Source organism: Scyliorhinus torazame, chromosome 13 (assembly GCF_047496885.1).
Source record: "Scyliorhinus torazame isolate Kashiwa2021f chromosome 13, sScyTor2.1, whole genome shotgun sequence".
Taxonomy (NCBI): Eukaryota; Metazoa; Chordata; class Chondrichthyes; order Carcharhiniformes; family Scyliorhinidae; genus Scyliorhinus; species Scyliorhinus torazame.
The window spans coordinates 209,581,202-209,595,865 of NC_092719.1; the positions used below are offsets into that span (position 1 = coordinate 209,581,202).

At 46.8% G+C, this 14,664-nt stretch overlaps 12 non-coding genes across 12 annotated transcripts; all 12 read left to right on the forward strand.

The window, feature by feature from the left end:
• Positions 1-629: 629 nt before the first annotated feature.
• Positions 630-702, forward strand: trnaf-gaa (transfer RNA phenylalanine (anticodon GAA)). Its single transcript has one exon. It is a non-coding gene; the product is annotated as a tRNA-Phe (tRNA).
• A 1,365-nt stretch (positions 703-2,067) lies between these two features.
• trnaf-gaa (transfer RNA phenylalanine (anticodon GAA)) lies at positions 2,068-2,140 on the forward strand. The gene has a single exon. It is a non-coding gene; the product is annotated as a tRNA-Phe (tRNA).
• Positions 2,141-2,783: 643 nt separating this feature from the next.
• trnaf-gaa (transfer RNA phenylalanine (anticodon GAA)) lies at positions 2,784-2,856 on the forward strand. The gene has a single exon. It is a non-coding gene; the product is annotated as a tRNA-Phe (tRNA).
• Positions 2,857-3,517: 661 nt separating this feature from the next.
• On the forward strand, positions 3,518-3,590 carry trnaf-gaa (transfer RNA phenylalanine (anticodon GAA)). The gene has a single exon. It is a non-coding gene; the product is annotated as a tRNA-Phe (tRNA).
• A 1,383-nt stretch (positions 3,591-4,973) lies between these two features.
• Positions 4,974-5,046, forward strand: trnaf-gaa (transfer RNA phenylalanine (anticodon GAA)). The gene has a single exon. It is a non-coding gene; the product is annotated as a tRNA-Phe (tRNA).
• Positions 5,047-5,689: 643 nt separating this feature from the next.
• trnaf-gaa (transfer RNA phenylalanine (anticodon GAA)) lies at positions 5,690-5,762 on the forward strand. Its single transcript has one exon. It is a non-coding gene; the product is annotated as a tRNA-Phe (tRNA).
• Positions 5,763-7,108: 1,346 nt separating this feature from the next.
• trnaf-gaa (transfer RNA phenylalanine (anticodon GAA)) lies at positions 7,109-7,181 on the forward strand. Its single transcript has one exon. It is a non-coding gene; the product is annotated as a tRNA-Phe (tRNA).
• A 643-nt stretch (positions 7,182-7,824) lies between these two features.
• On the forward strand, positions 7,825-7,897 carry trnaf-gaa (transfer RNA phenylalanine (anticodon GAA)). The gene has a single exon. It is a non-coding gene; the product is annotated as a tRNA-Phe (tRNA).
• A 661-nt stretch (positions 7,898-8,558) lies between these two features.
• On the forward strand, positions 8,559-8,631 carry trnaf-gaa (transfer RNA phenylalanine (anticodon GAA)). Its single transcript has one exon. It is a non-coding gene; the product is annotated as a tRNA-Phe (tRNA).
• Positions 8,632-9,996: 1,365 nt separating this feature from the next.
• Positions 9,997-10,069, forward strand: trnaf-gaa (transfer RNA phenylalanine (anticodon GAA)). Its single transcript has one exon. It is a non-coding gene; the product is annotated as a tRNA-Phe (tRNA).
• Positions 10,070-10,712: 643 nt separating this feature from the next.
• trnaf-gaa (transfer RNA phenylalanine (anticodon GAA)) lies at positions 10,713-10,785 on the forward strand. The gene has a single exon. It is a non-coding gene; the product is annotated as a tRNA-Phe (tRNA).
• A 661-nt stretch (positions 10,786-11,446) lies between these two features.
• On the forward strand, positions 11,447-11,519 carry trnaf-gaa (transfer RNA phenylalanine (anticodon GAA)). Its single transcript has one exon. It is a non-coding gene; the product is annotated as a tRNA-Phe (tRNA).
• Positions 11,520-14,664: the final 3,145 nt, after the last annotated feature.

Below are 14,664 nucleotides of genomic sequence, written 5' to 3' on the forward strand. Positions count from 1 at the left end.
CAAGTTGCCCAGCCTTTTGCCTCACATTCTCATCCTTTGACTTTCAGCATGCTTAAACCATTACTTGCCTTGCCTTCTTTTCCCTGCTCAGCGTTTCTACCAACTTCACTTCTACTTTCCACTGTAACACCAGCCCTGCAACACCACCTCAACAATCAACTTACACAAAGTGCAACAATCCAAATACCCATCACAACTGCCAAGGAAAAAGAGTCCCATTCAACGTTTAGCTATGGGATTGTTGGTGCTTTGGGCAAGGCGGAAACCTGATCAAAGGCGATGGGAAGTGCACATTTGTGGGAGAATATTGGGCATGGATCTGGCATCAGACCAAAAGACATCGCAACACCCGTCCTGCAACACCACCTCAGGAGGCCATGCAGTCCATGGAGTGTGCTCTGCCATTGAATGATGGCTGATATGTGTCTCATCCTCATTTTGCTGCCTTCACCCCATAACGCTGATCCCTGATTAAGCAAGAAGATATCTATTTGTGGCTTAAAGACACCCAGTGATTTGTTTCCACAGCTTTGGCGACAATTGTTCAAGAGATTGACCACACTCTGGCTGAAGAAATTGCTCGTCATCTCAGTTTTGAACGATCGTCACTTCAATTGGGTTTTTCAGCAGCCGAAATAGCTCAGTTGGGAGAGCGTTAGACTGAAGATCTAAAGGTCCCTGGTTCAATCCCGGGTTTCGGCATTGCACCGGGTGCTACATTTCCTTGCTATCTGCCAAGTTGCCCAGCCTTTTGCCTCACATTCTCATCCTTTGACTTTCAGCATGCTTAAACCATTACTTGCCTTGCCTTCTTTTCCCTGCTCAGCGTTTCTACCAACTTCACTTCTCCTTTCCACTGCAACACCCGTCCTGCAACACCACCTCAACAATCAACTTACACAAAGTGCAACAATCCAAATACCCATCACAACTGCCAAGGAAAAAGAGTCCCATTCAACGTTTAGCTATGGGATTGTTGGTGCTTTGGGCAAGGCGGAAACCTGATCAAAGGCGATGGGAAGTGCACATTTGGGGGAGAATATTGGGCATGGATCTGGCATCAGACCAAAGACATCGCAACACATTTAGGCCATGCAGTCCATGGAGTGTGCCCTGCCATTGAATGATGGTTGATATGTGTCTCATCCTCATTTTGCTGCCTTCTCCCCATAACGCTGATCCCTGATTAAGCAAGAAGATATCTATTTGTGGCTTAAAGACACCCAGTGATTTGTTTCCACAGCTTTGGCGACAATTGTTCAAGAGATTGACCACACTCTGGCTGAAGAAATTGCTCGTCATCTCAGTTTTCAACGATCGTCACTTCAATTGGGTTTTTCAGCAGCCGAAATAGCTCAGTTGGGAGAGCGTTAGACTGAAGATCTAAAGGTCCCGGGTTTCGGCATTGCACCGGGTGCTACATTTCCTTGCTATCTGCCAAGTTGCCCAGCCTTTTGCCTCACATTCTCATCCTTTGACTTTCAGCATGCTTAAACCATTACTTGCCTTGCCTTCTTTTCCCTGCTCAGCGTTTCTACCAACTTCACTTCTACTTTCCACTGTAACACCAGCCCTGCAACACCACCTCAACAATCAACTTACACAAAGTGCAACAATCCAAATACCCATCACAACTGCCAAGGAAAAAGAGTCCCATTCAACGTTTAGCTATGGGATTGTTGGTGCTTTGGGCAAGGCGGAAACCTGATCAAAGGCGATGGGAAGTGCACATTTGTGGGAGAATATTGGGCATGGATCTGGCATCAGACCAAAAGACATCGCAACACCCGTCCTGCAACACCACCTCAGGAGGCCATGCAGTCCATGGAGTGTGCTCTGCCATTGAATGATGGCTGATATGTGTCTCATCCTCATTTTGCTGCCTTCACCCCATAACGCTGATCCCTGATTAAGCAAGAAGATATCTATTTGTGGCTTAAAGACACCCAGTGATTTGTTTCCACAGCTTTGGCGACAATTGTTCAAGAGATTGACCACACTCTGGCTGAAGAAATTGCTCGTCATCTCAGTTTTGAACGATCGTCACTTCAATTGGGTTTTTCAGCAGCCGAAATAGCTCAGTTGGGAGAGCGTTAGACTGAAGATCTAAAGGTCCCTGGTTCAATCCCGGGTTTCGGCATTGCACCGGGTGCTACATTTCCTTGCTATCTGCCAAGTTGCCCAGCCTTTTGCCTCACATTCTCATCCTTTGACTTTCAGCATGCTTAAACCATTACTTGCCTTGCCTTCTTTTCCCTGCTCAGCGTTTCTACCAACTTCACTTCTCCTTTCCACTGCAACACCCGTCCTGCAACACCACCTCAACAATCAACTTACACAAAGTGCAACAATCCAAATACCCATCACAACTGCCAAGGAAAAAGAGTCCCATTCAACGTTTAGCTATGGGATTGTTGGTGCTTTGGGCAAGGCGGAAACCTGATCAAAGGCGATGGGAAGTGCACATTTGGGGGAGAATATTGGGCATGGATCTGGCATCAGACCAAAAGACATCGCAACACATTTAGGCCATGCAGTCCATGGAGTGTGCCCTGCCATTGAATGATGGTTGATATGTGTCTCATCCTCATTTTGCTGCCTTCTCCCCATAACGCTGATCCCTGATTAAGCAAGAAGATATCTATTTGTGGCTTAAAGACACCCAGTGATTTGTTTCCACAGCTTTGGCGACAATTGTTCAAGAGATTGACCACACTCTGGCTGAAGAAATTGCTCGTCATCTCAGTTTTGAATGATCGTCACTTCAATTGGGTTTTTCAGCAGCCGAAATAGCTCAGTTGGGAGAGCGTTAGACTGAAGATCTAAAGGTCCCTGGTTCAATCCCGGGTTTCGGCATTGCACCGGGTGCTACATTTCCTTGCTATCTGCTAAGTTGCCCAGCCTTTTGCCTCACATTCTCATCCTTTGACTTTCAGCATGCTTAAACCATTACTTGCCTTGCCTTCTTTTCCCTGCTCAGCGTTTCTACCAACTTCACTTCTCCTTTCCACTGTAACACCAGCCCTGCAACACCACCTCAACAATCAACTTACACAAAGTGCAACAATCCAAATACCCATCACAACTGCCAAGGAAAAAGAGTCCCATTCAACGTTTAGCTATGGGATTGTTGGTGCTTTGGGCAAGGCGGAAACCTGATCGTAGGCGGTGGGAAGTGCACATTTGGGGAGAATATTGGGCATGGATCTGGCATCAGACCAAAAGACATCGCAACACCCGTCCTGCAACACCACCTCAGGAGGCCATCCAGTCCATGGAGTGTGCTCTGCCATTGAATGATGGCTGATATGTGTCTCATCCTCATTTTGCTGCCTTCTCCCCATAACGCTGATCCCTGATTAAGCAAGAAGATATCTATTTGTGGCTTAAAGACACCCAGTGATTTGTTTCCACAGCTTTGGCGACAGTTGTTCAAGAGATTGACCACACTCTGGCTGAAGAAATTGCTCGTCATCTCAGTTTTCAACGATCGTCACTTCAATTAGGTTTTTCAGCAGCCGAAATAGCTCAGTTGGGAGAGCGTTAGACTGAAGATCTAAAGGTCCCTGGTTCAATCCTGGGTTTTGGCATTGCACTGGGTGCTACATTTCCTTGCTATCTGCCAAGTTGCCCAGCCTTTTGCCTCACATTCTCATCCTTTGACTTTCAGCATGCTTAAACCATTACTTGCCTTGCCTTCTTTTCCCTGCTCAGCGTTTCTACCAACTTCACTTCTCCTTTCCACTGTAACACCAGCCCTGCAACACCACCTCAACAATCAACTTACACAAAGTGCAACAATCCAAATACCCATCACAACTGCCAAGGAAAAAGAGTCCCATTCAACGTTTAGCTATGGGGTTGTTGGTGCTTTGGGCAAGGCGGAAACCTGATCGTAGGCGGTGGGAAGTGCACATTTGGGGAGAATATTGGGCATGGATCTGGCATCAGACCAAAAGACATCGCAACACCCGTCCTGCAACACCACCTCAGGAGGCCATGCAGTCCATGGAGTGTGCCCTGCCATTGAATGATGGTTGATATGTGTCTCATCCTCATTTTGCTGCCTTCTCCCCATAACGCTGATCCCTGATTAAGCAAGAAGATATCTATTTGTGGCTTAAAGACACCCAGTGATTTGTTTCCACAGCTTTGGCGACAATTGTTCAAGAGATTGACCACACTCTGGCTGAAGAAATTGCTCGTCATCTCAGTTTTCAACAATCGTCACTTCAATTGGGTTTTTCAGCAGCCGAAATAGCTCAGTTGGGAGAGCGTTAGACTGAAGATCTAAAGGTCCCGGGTTTCGGCATTGCACCGGGTGCTACATTTCCTTGCTATCTGCCAAGTTGCCCAGCCTTTTGCCTCACATTCTCATCCTTTGACTTTCAGCATGCTTAAACCATTACTTGCCTTGCCTTCTTTTCCCTGCTCAGCGTTTCTACCAACTTCACTTCTCCTTTCCACTGTAACACCAGCCCTGCAACACCACCTCAACAATCAACTTACACAAAGTGCAACAATCCAAATACCCATCACAACTGCCAAGGAAAAAGAGTCCCATTCAACGTTTAGCTATGGGATTGTTGGTGCTTTGGGCAAGGCGGAAACCTGATCAAAGGCGATGGGAAGTGCACATTTGGGGAGAATATTGGGCATGGATCTGGCATCAGACCAAAAGACATCGCAACACCCGTCCTGCAACACCACCTCAGGAGGCCATGCAGTCCATGGAGTGTGCTCTGCCATTGAATGATGGCTGATATGTGTCTCATCCTCATTTTGCTGCCTTCACCCCATAACGCTGATCCCTGATTAAGCAAGAAGATATCTATTTGTGGCTTAAAGACACCCAGTGATTTGTTTCCACAGCTTTGGCGACAATTGTTCAAGAGATTGACCACACTCTGGCTGAAGAAATTGCTCGTCATCTCAGTTTTCAACGATCGTCACTTCAATTGGGTTTTTCAGCAGCCGAAATAGCTCAGTTGGGAGAGCGTTAGACTGAAGATCTAAAGGTCCCTGGTTCAATCCCGGGTTTCGGCATTGCACCGGGTGCTACATTTCCTTGCTATCTGCCAAGTTGCCCAGCCTTTTGCCTCACATTCTCATCCTTTGACTTTCAGCATGCTTAAACCATTACTTGCCTTGCCTTCTTTTCCCTGCTCAGCGTTTCTACCAACTTCACTTCTCCTTTCCACTGCAACACCCGTCCTGCAACACCACCTCAACAATCAACTTACACAAAGTGCAACAATCCAAATACCCATCACAACTGCCAAGGAAAAAGAGTCCCATTCAACGTTTAGCTATGGGATTGTTGGTGCTTTGGGCAAGGTGGAAACCTGATCAAAGGCGATGGGAAGTGCACATTTGGGGGAGAATATTGGGCATGGATCTGGCATCAGACCAAAAGACATCGCAACACATTTAGGCCATGCAGTCCATGGAGTGTGCCCTGCCATTGAATGATGGTTGATATGTGTCTCATCCTCATTTTGCTGCCTTCTCCCCATAACGCTGATCCCTGATTAAGCAAGAAGATATCTATTTGTGGCTTAAAGACACCCAGTGATTTGTTTCCACAGCTTTGGCGACAATTGTTCAAGAGATTGACCACACTCTGGCTGAAGAAATTGCTCGTCATCTCAGTTTTGAATGATCGTCACTTCAATTGGGTTTTTCAGCAGCCGAAATAGCTCAGTTGGGAGAGCGTTAGACTGAAGATCTAAAGGTCCCTGGTTCAATCCCGGGTTTCGGCATTGCACCGGGTGCTACATTTCCTTGCTATCTGCCAAGTTGCCCAGCCTTTTGCCTCACATTCTCATCCTTTGACTTTCAGCATGCTTAAACCATTACTTGCCTTGCCTTCTTTTCCCTGCTCAGCGTTTCTACCAACTTCACTTCTCCTTTCCACTGCAACACCCGTCCTGCAACACCACCTCAACAATCAACTTACACAAAGTGCAACAATCCAAATACCCATCACAACTGCCAAGGAAAAAGAGTCCCATTCAACGTTTAGCTATGGGATTGTTGGTGCTTTGGGCAAGGCGGAAACCTGATCAAAGGCGATGGGAAGTGCACATTTGGGGGAGAATATTGGGCATGGATCTGGCATCAGACCAAAGACATCGCAACACATTTAGGCCATGCAGTCCATGGAGTGTGCCCTGCCATTGAATGATGGTTGATATGTGTCTCATCCTCATTTTGCTGCCTTCTCCCCATAACGCTGATCCCTGATTAAGCAAGAAGATATCTATTTGTGGCTTAAAGACACCCAGTGATTTGTTTCCACAGCTTTGGCGACAATTGTTCAAGAGATTGACCACACTCTGGCTGAAGAAATTGCTCGTCATCTCAGTTTTCAACGATCGTCACTTCAATTGGGTTTTTCAGCAGCCGAAATAGCTCAGTTGGGAGAGCGTTAGACTGAAGATCTAAAGGTCCCGGGTTTCGGCATTGCACCGGGTGCTACATTTCCTTGCTATCTGCCAAGTTGCCCAGCCTTTTGCCTCACATTCTCATCCTTTGACTTTCAGCATGCTTAAACCATTACTTGCCTTGCCTTCTTTTCCCTGCTCAGCGTTTCTACCAACTTCACTTCTCCTTTCCACTGCAACACCCGTCCTGCAACACCACCTCAACAATCAACTTACACAAAGTGCAACAATCCAAATACCCATCACAACTGCCAAGGAAAAAGAGTCCCATTCAACGTTTAGCTATGGGATTGTTGGTGCTTTGGGCAAGGTGGAAACCTGATCAAAGGCGATGGGAAGTGCACATTTGGGGGAGAATATTGGGCATGGATCTGGCATCAGACCAAAAGACATCGCAACACATTTAGGCCATGCAGTCCATGGAGTGTGCCCTGCCATTGAATGATGGTTGATATGTGTCTCATCCTCATTTTGCTGCCTTCTCCCCATAACGCTGATCCCTGATTAAGCAAGAAGATATCTATTTGTGGCTTAAAGACACCCAGTGATTTGTTTCCACAGCTTTGGCGACAATTGTTCAAGAGATTGACCACACTCTGGCTGAAGAAATTGCTCGTCATCTCAGTTTTGAATGATCGTCACTTCAATTGGGTTTTTCAGCAGCCGAAATAGCTCAGTTGGGAGAGCGTTAGACTGAAGATCTAAAGGTCCCTGGTTCAATCCCGGGTTTCGGCATTGCACCGGGTGCTACATTTCCTTGCTATCTGCCAAGTTGCCCAGCCTTTTGCCTCACATTCTCATCCTTTGACTTTCAGCATGCTTAAACCATTACTTGCCTTGCCTTCTTTTCCCTGCTCAGCGTTTCTACCAACTTCACTTCTCCTTTCCACTGCAACACCCGTCCTGCAACACCACCTCAACAATCAACTTACACAAAGTGCAACAATCCAAATACCCATCACAACTGCCAAGGAAAAAGAGTCCCATTCAACGTTTAGCTATGGGATTGTTGGTGCTTTGGGCAAGGTGGAAACCTGATCAAAGGCGATGGGAAGTGCACATTTGGGGGAGAATATTGGGCATGGATCTGGCATCAGACCAAAAGACATCGCAACACATTTAGGCCATGCAGTCCATGGAGTGTGCCCTGCCATTGAATGATGGTTGATATGTGTCTCATCCTCATTTTGCTGCCTTCTCCCCATAACGCTGATCCCTGATTAAGCAAGAAGATATCTATTTGTGGCTTAAAGACACCCAGTGATTTGTTTCCACAGCTTTGGCGACAATTGTTCAAGAGATTGACCACACTCTGGCTGAAGAAATTGCTCGTCATCTCAGTTTTGAATGATCGTCACTTCAATTGGGTTTTTCAGCAGCCGAAATAGCTCAGTTGGGAGAGCGTTAGACTGAAGATCTAAAGGTCCCTGGTTCAATCCCGGGTTTCGGCATTGCACCGGGTGCTACATTTCCTTGCTATCTGCCAAGTCGCCCAGCCTTTTGCCTCACATTCTCATCCCTTGACTTTCAGCACGCTTAAACTATTACTTGCCTTGCCTTCTTTTCCCTGCTCAGCGTTTCTACCAACTTCACTTCTCCTTTCCACTGCAACACCCGTCCTGCAACACCACCTCAAAGATCAACTTACACAAAGTGCAACAATCCAAATACCCATCACAACTGCCAAGGAAAAAGAGTCCCATTCAACGTTTAGCTATGGGATTGTTGGTGCTTTGGGCAAGGCGGAAACCTGATCGTAGGCGGTGGGAAGTGCACATTTGGGGAGAATATTGGGCATGGATCTGGCATCAGACCAAAAGACATCGCAACACCCGTCCTGCAACACCACCTCAGGAGGCCATGCAGTCCATGGAGTGTGCTCTGCCATTGAATGATGGCTGATATGTGTCTCATCCTCATTTTGCTGCCTTCACCCCATAACGCTGATCCCTGATTAAGCAAGAAGATATCTATTTGTGGCTTAAAGACACCCAGTGATTTGTTTCCACAGCTTTGGCGACAATTGTTCAAGAGATTGACCACACTCTGGCTGAAGAAATTGCTCGTCATCTCAGTTTTCAACGATCGTCACTTCAATTGGGTTTTTCAGCAGCTGAAATAGCTCAGTTGGGAGAGCGTTAGACTGAAGATCTAAAGGTCCCTGGTTCAATCCCGGGTTTCGGCATTGCACCGGGTGCTACATTTCCTTGCTATCTGCCAAGTTGCCCAGCCTTTTGCCTCACATTCTCATCCTTTGACTTTCAGCATGCTTAAACCATTACTTGCCTTGCCTTCTTTTCCCTGCTCAGCGTTTCTACCAACTTCACTTCTCCTTTCCACTGCAACACCCGTCCTGCAACACCACCTCAACAATCAACTTACACAAAGTGCAACAATCCAAATACCCATCACAACTGCCAAGGAAAAAGAGTCCCATTCAACGTTTAGCTATGGGATTGTTGGTGCTTTGGGCAAGGCGGAAACCTGATCAAAGGCGATGGGAAGTGCACATTTGGGGGAGAATATTGGGCATGGATCTGGCATCAGACCAAAGACATCGCAACACATTTAGGCCATGCAGTCCATGGAGTGTGCCCTGCCATTGAATGATGGTTGATATGTGTCTCATCCTCATTTTGCTGCCTTCTCCCCATAACGCTGATCCCTGATTAAGCAAGAAGATATCTATTTGTGGCTTAAAGACACCCAGTGATTTGTTTCCACAGCTTTGGCGACAATTGTTCAAGAGATTGACCACACTCTGGCTGAAGAAATTGCTCGTCATCTCAGTTTTCAACGATCGTCACTTCAATTGGGTTTTTCAGCAGCCGAAATAGCTCAGTTGGGAGAGCGTTAGACTGAAGATCTAAAGGTCCCGGGTTTCGGCATTGCACCGGGTGCTACATTTCCTTGCTATCTGCCAAGTTGCCCAGCCTTTTGCCTCACATTCTCATCCTTTGACTTTCAGCATGCTTAAACCATTACTTGCCTTGCCTTCTTTTCCCTGCTCAGCGTTTCTACCAACTTCACTTCTACTTTCCACTGTAACACCAGCCCTGCAACACCACCTCAACAATCAACTTACACAAAGTGCAACAATCCAAATACCCATCACAACTGCCAAGGAAAAAGAGTCCCATTCAACGTTTAGCTATGGGATTGTTGGTGCTTTGGGCAAGGCGGAAACCTGATCAAAGGCGATGGGAAGTGCACATTTGTGGGAGAATATTGGGCATGGATCTGGCATCAGACCAAAAGACATCGCAACACCCGTCCTGCAACACCACCTCAGGAGGCCATGCAGTCCATGGAGTGTGCTCTGCCATTGAATGATGGCTGATATGTGTCTCATCCTCATTTTGCTGCCTTCACCCCATAACGCTGATCCCTGATTAAGCAAGAAGATATCTATTTGTGGCTTAAAGACACCCAGTGATTTGTTTCCACAGCTTTGGCGACAATTGTTCAAGAGATTGACCACACTCTGGCTGAAGAAATTGCTCGTCATCTCAGTTTTGAACGATCGTCACTTCAATTGGGTTTTTCAGCAGCCGAAATAGCTCAGTTGGGAGAGCGTTAGACTGAAGATCTAAAGGTCCCTGGTTCAATCCCGGGTTTCGGCATTGCACCGGGTGCTACATTTCCTTGCTATCTGCCAAGTTGCCCAGCCTTTTGCCTCACATTCTCATCCTTTGACTTTCAGCATGCTTAAACCATTACTTGCCTTGCCTTCTTTTCCCTGCTCAGCGTTTCTACCAACTTCACTTCTCCTTTCCACTGCAACACCCGTCCTGCAACACCACCTCAACAATCAACTTACACAAAGTGCAACAATCCAAATACCCATCACAACTGCCAAGGAAAAAGAGTCCCATTCAACGTTTAGCTATGGGATTGTTGGTGCTTTGGGCAAGGCGGAAACCTGATCAAAGGCGATGGGAAGTGCACATTTGGGGGAGAATATTGGGCATGGATCTGGCATCAGACCAAAAGACATCGCAACACATTTAGGCCATGCAGTCCATGGAGTGTGCCCTGCCATTGAATGATGGTTGATATGTGTCTCATCCTCATTTTGCTGCCTTCTCCCCATAACGCTGATCCCTGATTAAGCAAGAAGATATCTATTTGTGGCTTAAAGACACCCAGTGATTTGTTTCCACAGCTTTGGCGACAATTGTTCAAGAGATTGACCACACTCTGGCTGAAGAAATTGCTCGTCATCTCAGTTTTGAATGATCGTCACTTCAATTGGGTTTTTCAGCAGCCGAAATAGCTCAGTTGGGAGAGCGTTAGACTGAAGATCTAAAGGTCCCTGGTTCAATCCCGGGTTTCGGCATTGCACCGGGTGCTACATTTCCTTGCTATCTGCTAAGTTGCCCAGCCTTTTGCCTCACATTCTCATCCTTTGACTTTCAGCATGCTTAAACCATTACTTGCCTTGCCTTCTTTTCCCTGCTCAGCGTTTCTACCAACTTCACTTCTCCTTTCCACTGTAACACCAGCCCTGCAACACCACCTCAACAATCAACTTACACAAAGTGCAACAATCCAAATACCCATCACAACTGCCAAGGAAAAAGAGTCCCATTCAACGTTTAGCTATGGGATTGTTGGTGCTTTGGGCAAGGCGGAAACCTGATCGTAGGCGGTGGGAAGTGCACATTTGGGGAGAATATTGGGCATGGATCTGGCATCAGACCAAAAGACATCGCAACACCCGTCCTGCAACACCACCTCAGGAGGCCATCCAGTCCATGGAGTGTGCTCTGCCATTGAATGATGGCTGATATGTGTCTCATCCTCATTTTGCTGCCTTCTCCCCATAACGCTGATCCCTGATTAAGCAAGAAGATATCTATTTGTGGCTTAAAGACACCCAGTGATTTGTTTCCACAGCTTTGGCGACAGTTGTTCAAGAGATTGACCACACTCTGGCTGAAGAAATTGCTCGTCATCTCAGTTTTCAACGATCGTCACTTCAATTAGGTTTTTCAGCAGCCGAAATAGCTCAGTTGGGAGAGCGTTAGACTGAAGATCTAAAGGTCCCTGGTTCAATCCTGGGTTTTGGCATTGCACTGGGTGCTACATTTCCTTGCTATCTGCCAAGTTGCCCAGCCTTTTGCCTCACATTCTCATCCTTTGACTTTCAGCATGCTTAAACCATTACTTGCCTTGCCTTCTTTTCCCTGCTCAGCGTTTCTACCAACTTCACTTCTCCTTTCCACTGTAACACCAGCCCTGCAACACCACCTCAACAATCAACTTACACAAAGTGCAACAATCCAAATACCCATCACAACTGCCAAGGAAAAAGAGTCCCATTCAACGTTTAGCTATGGGGTTGTTGGTGCTTTGGGCAAGGCGGAAACCTGATCGTAGGCGGTGGGAAGTGCACATTTGGGGAGAATATTGGGCATGGATCTGGCATCAGACCAAAAGACATCGCAACACCCGTCCTGCAACACCACCTCAGGAGGCCATGCAGTCCATGGAGTGTGCCCTGCCATTGAATGATGGTTGATATGTGTCTCATCCTCATTTTGCTGCCTTCTCCCCATAACGCTGATCCCTGATTAAGCAAGAAGATATCTATTTGTGGCTTAAAGACACCCAGTGATTTGTTTCCACAGCTTTGGCGACAATTGTTCAAGAGATTGACCACACTCTGGCTGAAGAAATTGCTCGTCATCTCAGTTTTCAACAATCGTCACTTCAATTGGGTTTTTCAGCAGCCGAAATAGCTCAGTTGGGAGAGCGTTAGACTGAAGATCTAAAGGTCCCGGGTTTCGGCATTGCACCGGGTGCTACATTTCCTTGCTATCTGCCAAGTTGCCCAGCCTTTTGCCTCACATTCTCATCCGTTGACTTTCAGCATGCTTAAACCATTACTTGCCTTGCCTTCTTTTCCCTGCTCAGCGTTTCTACCAACTTCACTTCTCCTTTCCACTGTAACACCAGCCCTGCAACACCACCTCAACAATCAACTTACACAAAGTGCAACAATCCAAATACCCATCACAACTGCCAAGGAAAAAGAGTCCCATTCAACGTTTAGCTATGGGATTGTTGGTGCTTTGGGCAAGGCGGAAACCTGATCAAAGGCGATGGGAAGTGCACATTTGGGGAGAATATTGGGCATGGATCTGGCATCAGACCAAAAGACATCGCAACACCCGTCCTGCAACACCACCTCAGGAGGCCATGCAGTCCATGGAGTGTGCTCTGCCATTGAATGATGGCTGATATGTGTCTCATCCTCATTTTGCTGCCTTCACCCCATAACGCTGATCCCTGATTAAGCAAGAAGATATCTATTTGTGGCTTAAAGACACCCAGTGATTTGTTTCCACAGCTTTGGCGACAATTGTTCAAGAGATTGACCACACTCTGGCTGAAGAAATTGCTCGTCATCTCAGTTTTCAACGATCGTCACTTCAATTGGGTTTTTCAGCAGCCGAAATAGCTCAGTTGGGAGAGCGTTAGACTGAAGATCTAAAGGTCCCGGGTTTCGGCATTGCACCGGGTGCTACATTTCCTTGCTATCTGCCAAGTTGCCCAGCCTTTTGCCTCACATTCTCATCCTTTGACTTTCAGCATGCTTAAACCATTACTTGCCTTGCCTTCTTTTCCCTGCTCAGCGTTTCTACCAACTTCACTTCTCCTTTCCACTGCAACACCCGTCCTGCAACACCACCTCAACAATCAACTTACACAAAGTGCAACAATCCAAATACCCATCACAACTGCCAAGGAAAAAGAGTCCCATTCAACGTTTAGCTATGGGATTGTTGGTGCTTTGGGCAAGGCGGAAACCTGATCAAAGGCGATGGGAAGTGCACATTTGGGGGAGAATATTGGGCATGGATCTGGCATCAGACCAAAGACATCGCAACACATTTAGGCCATGCAGTCCATGGAGTGTGCCCTGCCATTGAATGATGGTTGATATGTGTCTCATCCTCATTTTGCTGCCTTCTCCCCATAACGCTGATCCCTGATTAAGCAAGAAGATATCTATTTGTGGCTTAAAGACACCCAGTGATTTGTTTCCACAGCTTTGGCGACAATTGTTCAAGAGATTGACCACACTCTGGCTGAAGAAATTGCTCGTCATCTCAGTTTTCAACGATCGTCACTTCAATTGGGTTTTTCAGCAGCCGAAATAGCTCAGTTGGGAGAGCGTTAGACTGAAGATCTAAAGGTCCCGGGTTTCGGCATTGCACCGGGTGCTACATTTCCTTGCTATCTGCCAAGTTGCCCAGCCTTTTGCCTCACATTCTCATCCTTTGACTTTCAGCATGCTTAAACCATTACTTGCCTTGCCTTCTTTTCCCTGCTCAGCGTTTCTACCAACTTCACTTCTACTTTCCACTGTAACACCAGCCCTGCAACACCACCTCAACAATCAACTTACACAAAGTGCAACAATCCAAATACCCATCACAACTGCCAAGGAAAAAGAGTCCCATTCAACGTTTAGCTATGGGATTGTTGGTGCTTTGGGCAAGGCGGAAACCTGATCAAAGGCGATGGGAAGTGCACATTTGTGGGAGAATATTGGGCATGGATCTGGCATCAGACCAAAAGACATCGCAACACCCGTCCTGCAACACCACCTCAGGAGGCCATGCAGTCCATGGAGTGTGCTCTGCCATTGAATGATGGCTGATATGTGTCTCATCCTCATTTTGCTGCCTTCACCCCATAACGCTGATCCCTGATTAAGCAAGAAGATATCTATTTGTGGCTTAAAGACACCCAGTGATTTGTTTCCACAGCTTTGGCGACAATTGTTCAAGAGATTGACCACACTCTGGCTGAAGAAATTGCTCGTCATCTCAGTTTTCAACGATCGTCACTTCAATTGGGTTTTTCAGCAGCCGAAATAGCTCAGTTGGGAGAGCGTTAGACTGAAGATCTAAAGGTCCCGGGTTTCGGCATTGCACCGGGTGCTACATTTCCTTGCTATCTGCCAAGTTGCCCAGCCTTTTGCCTCACATTCTCATCCTTTGACTTTCAGCATGCTTAAACCATTACTTGCCTTGCCTTCTTTTCCCTGCTCAGCGTTTCTACCAACTTCACTTCTCCTTTCCACTGCAACACCCGTCCTGCAACACCACCTCAACAATCAACTTACACAAAGTGCAACAATCCAAATACCCATCACAACTGCCAAGGAAAAAGAGTCCCATTCAACGTTTAGCTATGGGATTGT